This window comes from Lepeophtheirus salmonis, chromosome 4 (assembly GCF_016086655.4).
Source record: "Lepeophtheirus salmonis chromosome 4, UVic_Lsal_1.4, whole genome shotgun sequence".
NCBI classification, from domain to species: Eukaryota; Metazoa; Arthropoda; class Copepoda; order Siphonostomatoida; family Caligidae; genus Lepeophtheirus; species Lepeophtheirus salmonis.
In genome coordinates this window covers 7,807,493-7,812,800 of record NC_052134.2, presented here as the reverse complement: position 1 = coordinate 7,812,800, position 5,308 = coordinate 7,807,493, and the positions used below count along the sequence as shown (strand labels likewise).

Below are 5,308 nucleotides of genomic sequence, written 5' to 3'. Positions count from 1 at the left end.
ACGTTAGCGACAAGTGTGTGTGTTTAATCTGTTTGGTCAGCGTGTGAGTCGATAAAAAGTGTAATGTGGAGCGTCATTTCAACAAAGTCCATGGCACCTTTTAATGGGACTTTCCTGCGGGTAGAAATCTACAAAAAAAAAAAAAGATAGCAGAGCTGAAGACAATGCTTCAACGGCAACAGTCTCTGTTTACCAAACCGGCGAAGAAGGTCAATTCAGCAAAAGAGGTTTCGTTTAAAGTGGTGCACATTTTAACGTAGCGAAAAAGCACTTCACCATAGTGGGATATTAAAGGAGGTCATCCCCGTGGTGGCTGAAACGCTTTTCATGGATTTCAAAAGTAAGGACACATTTTGTCTTTGATCACCGATTCACAGCTTATTGGCAATACTATAGAGAGTAGAGTGTATGCGCTGTCTACGTATGTGTCAAAACAGCTAGACTCTGACATAAATAGGTGCAAATGGTTCTCTATCCTGTGCTATGAGTCTGTAGAATGCAGTGATACAGCCCAGTGAGCTGTTTTCATTCGGATGGTGTTTCACAACTTTTCCCCCCAAAAGTAGTTTTTGAACTTACTCCCACTGAAAACTACAATCAGGGAGTTGATATTTATAACACAATAAAGGATTACCTTGTAGAAAAGAAGATCCCTTTTCAAAAGCAGGTGTTTTTAACAACTGACGGAACACTTGCAATAATAGGCTTTCACTTTAGATTGCGAACTATCATTGTATCATTCACCAACAGGCTATATGCGTACAAGTTATGGGATTTGACTATGTCATGACGCCTGTTATAAGGATCGTCAATTCCATTCGAGAAAAAGCAAAGAAATACAGGAGCTTCAAGCTGTTCCTTCAGGAATTCTCTGCAGAGTATGGGGGTCTCCCCATCCACGCTGAGGTCATATGGCTAATTAGGGAGAAAATACTTCAGCAGGTTTTTTTCTTGCAGGGTAAAATCAAGGCATTCATGGAAACGAGGGACAAGGAAACCAGCCTATTATGTGACTCAAAGTGGCTACTTGATCTTGCTTTCCTGACCGATTCAGTGAGACAATCAACCGACTGAACTTATAGCTACCACACAATGGTAAAAAAAATATGTGACATGATCAATGCTGTCAAGACGTTCAGTACAAAAATTTCATTGTACATTCAGCAAGTGAAAAACGAAGGATATCAGCACTTCCCCTTTGTCTTGAAGATGCTGGGCAATCACACACAGGTGAAGCCAGCTTTTAAAATTTGTCCAGGTATTGTGACATCTTATCAAGTCTTGTACAGGAGTTTGCTGACAGATTCAGTGACTTTAATAAACATGAACCCGGGTGTGACATTTATGACCAACCCTTTCATGGATGTGGACATAGGTGAGATTTCAGGACATATGAATAAACTTTTTTGAGTTGATCCTGTGGAAATGAAAATGGAGGCTTTTAACCTTCAAAAGCATGTGCAGTTGAAGTATCAGCAGCATTAGCAGCTTTTCTGGAGCTAGGTAGAGCTTGACAACTATGAAAATATTCATCATACAGCCCTGAAAATGTCTCCTTTGTTTGGATCTACAAACCTCTGTGAGTCAGCTTTTCTGACATGAACCAGAACGAGACTGACAGATCAACATATACATGACTCCATAAGAGTAAACTTAAGTTAATACACTTAGCACACACCTCTTGTTGACTCCTTGTAGTGTCAGTCATCTCAATAGCTAAAAAGCTGCAATCAAACACACCTTTATTGAACTGAACTGATCTGTTTTTTATAGAAAATGCAATTATTTTCTTTATGTGGATTTCATGATTTAGAATATACTGATAATTGTTTATTTAAAAGGTTGTACAAGGTAAAGTTTTTTATTCTTGAAATAGAAATTGTAATTGTAAGTGACCCATGATATCATTTCATTTTCAGATGTCTTAATGTATGCAAGTAGTTTTTGTGAAGGGTGAGTAATTATATGGGATATATAACATTGATAAGTGAATAAGTAACAATATAGATGTATTGGTAGTAATAATAATCATAGTTTTGTGATGTTTTAAAACAGATTGTGAGATGTGAACAGGTATATATTTTAAATGAAAAGAAACCTAATAAATGTTACAAAACATGAGTAGCTCCTAGCCATTTTAATTTTGAAAGTACTTCTCAGAGGAAAAAGGATATAGACCCCTTCACTATAAAGGCTAAAGTACTCCATGGCTCATCAGTCATAATGTCATTTTATTATTATTTTCTAAAGCTATTCAAGATAGAAAATATATCATCAACTAGCGGAGTTTTAGGCGTCGACGAACGTACAAATTTTGTTTTAATAATATAGAATATAATACACCAACAAATCTTTGGTGTTCCCTCCGTTTTTCATGGACAAACTCACTCCTACTTAGACATTCTCTCCTCAATAATAAAAAAATAATAATAATAACAGATTGAGAGAAAAAATATATAAGATTTGATGAGCGAGGAAGTACTTTAGCTCGTTGCTAAACCTCATCTAAAGGCACACTCACTTTTTTTTTAATTTTATATAAAGTACTTCCAGATTTTTTAATATGAGTTGAACTAAACGCCTGTAAGAAATCTTTCATTTTATGCAGTGCTCCCTGAATATTATACTCCCTTTTTTTCTTTATGAATAAGGGAGTACTATAAACAGTGCACCCCGTGATGTCTTTTTATACATTCATAAACTGTTTTGACCGGCTACATGGCTCTTAAGTTGAATCAATATTATTTTCTTAAAGACTTTTTCACGACCTTTTGCAATATTTTTAGCGAAAGAACATATCTTTTACTCAATTCAGTCTAATTATATCAACTCACTTACTCTTCAAATTGTATTTTATGGTCACATAATGAAATTCCCTCATTGAATATCCTTTTAGATTGAAAGAAGCAAGAGCTGATGCTATTATAATTACCCTGGAGTGCAACTGTCTTTTATTAATAGAGATGTATTGAGTAACTGCTCGTGAGGATGTCCATGAAAAAACGGGGAGTAACACTAAAGATTTTTAGGATACTTATATTCCATATTTTTTATGGAAAGTTTGTCTGTACGACAATTCGAAGAGTATTTAGGAAGAGAGAACGAATGATGCTCATGAGGTTTCATTAGATCAGCTACAATCAGTCGTGACAAGAGAGGAAGGAGAAAAGGATATAAACAAGGATATTTGCTAGAATTACTCCGTTGTCGATCCCCAATTCTACTCGAGTCCAACAAGGACTTACAACTATAACTCATCAACAAATCCTAAGGGTTCTGCTCCGTCTTTTATGAGCACACACGAACGTTTCATCAGGTTTTGAATATAATTGAATCTATTTATAAAAGAATCTTCACTACTCAGGAATTAAATAATAAGGATAACTGCTCAGGAGAAGAAAATTCATTCTTCAGATTACAAATTACAAATAAAAACGGGCAGGCTAAAAAATACACTATCATCATTAGTTATAAGCCTCAGTTCTTGTTGGACTCAGAGTAGAATTGATGATTGTTTTAGAATTAATTCCTACCTATGGTTTGCTATAACCAGAGTGGGATTTGATATTTGTTACTTCATCTCACAGCTAATTAAACAGCATGACAGCCATGTTCCTCTCCTCCCAAATATTATTCAAATTCTCAGGATAAATATATTATTCTTCGGTTTCCTTAATTTTTAGATACCAGCAAGACATTTTTATGCGGTGCCACTCTACATAATTTAGACATATATTTAGACTCTATGTGTAATTCACACTAAATATAATATTTTTCATCCGTACATAGAGGATGATATATACTGAAATATATATGAAAAGCAGAATAATTGAGTGTAATTTATACTTTTCACAATATAACAATAAAAGAATTAAAAAAGGGTTGATTGGATAGAGCTTCGTATGTAGAGATATCAATACACTGTACTTATGATGGGATACCACATATACATCGCACATCGAAGTGTACATACCGAGTGGTACAATAAAATCTGAGCACTTTGAATTTTAAACTTCAACAAGATGCAATTTATTAATTAATAATAGAATTTAAATAAAATTAATACTTTAAATAGATGTTTGTCTGAGCTCTCTGAATCAATTCTGTAGTCACTCTTAACAGTAATGATGGCTTCCAGGAAGTGGCAGAAGGCCTGGTATCCTCTGCAGATGTAGTCCTCTATCTTAGCTCCCAGTGCTGTCTGACATTGGCTTTGTGGAACTCGGAACAGAGACTGCAGGCCTTCCTCTTAACATGCACCCAAAAGGTATATTTGAGGTGGTTGGCATCAGGGCTGTAGGGTGCCCAAAGTATCAAAAAGGAGTTCAAAAGACTTATTCAAAAAAGTCTTGCAACAGTGGATATGGGTTTCTTTCATCACTGGTGTCAAAAGTGATTTTTCCACCTTCACAAAGCTATTTCTAACCTTTCTTTTTTTATATAGCTCTCTGAACAGTCTGGTGAGAAGCACATGGATCTCTTGCATGGGCCCTCATAGACTTGAGGGCATTGGCTTGGTACAGTTTGCCCTTTTTGACATATCATTTATTCCTTTCTAACGTTTTGGACTTTCTAACAGCGTAGACGGTGGTCCTCGAGACGCCCACGTGGTTGGAGTACAGGAATGGAAGTTTCTCGATCATGTTAAAGTGTCATTTTAAGTAAGTAAGTTAGAGAGCCCAAGTTTATATTTTTTTTCTAACTAATTGTTTATACTTTAATATATCGAAATATGAATGAACTTCAATCCCTCAACTTTTATTGATTATTGAATTAGTAAGTGTTCAGATAGCAATGGACTACCCGGTATAGGTATTTATATATAAATGATTAAAGGTAGTTTTTTTGTGAGAGCAACACTTCTCCTCATAATATTTATATATACAAAAATATACTTTTGAATCTTTCTCTTCCTTTGCCTGCTGTTGTTCAGTTTTTTCAGGTAGCAACATTTTTGTACAACACTCTACAATTAAAAATTCGAAGTGAAGGGATGATTGCATTAACCAGTTGATTTGTATCTTATAATAGGGGGTAGAAAGCAAGTTACTAATTCCTTTGGAGGTAAAATAGTTTTATTTGGTGGTGACAAATACTTCCAGTTGTACCGAGAGGTACGAAAGAAGATGTAATTGGTGTACATATGTATTAAGCGATCTTCACTTTGGTCTAAATTTGTGAAAAGGCAAGTTGGTTAGTTTAGTAAGATTGGATTGAACAGGGTTTAAATTACATAATATTAGTAAGCAAAGATTATTATAATACATTCTAATTCAACAAACTTTTTATTTATAATTACAAATAACAA

General features: G+C 34.9%; 1 long non-coding RNA gene across 1 annotated transcript; it reads left to right on the top strand.

The window, feature by feature from the left end:
* The first annotated feature begins 208 nt into the window (after window positions 1–208).
* On the top strand, window positions 209–4,681 carry LOC139905117 (uncharacterized). Its single transcript, XR_011779605.1, has 3 exons — window positions 209–340; window positions 4,445–4,517; window positions 4,580–4,681. It is a non-coding gene; the product is annotated as an uncharacterized lncRNA (long non-coding RNA).
* The last annotated feature ends 627 nt before the right edge of the window (window positions 4,682–5,308 follow it).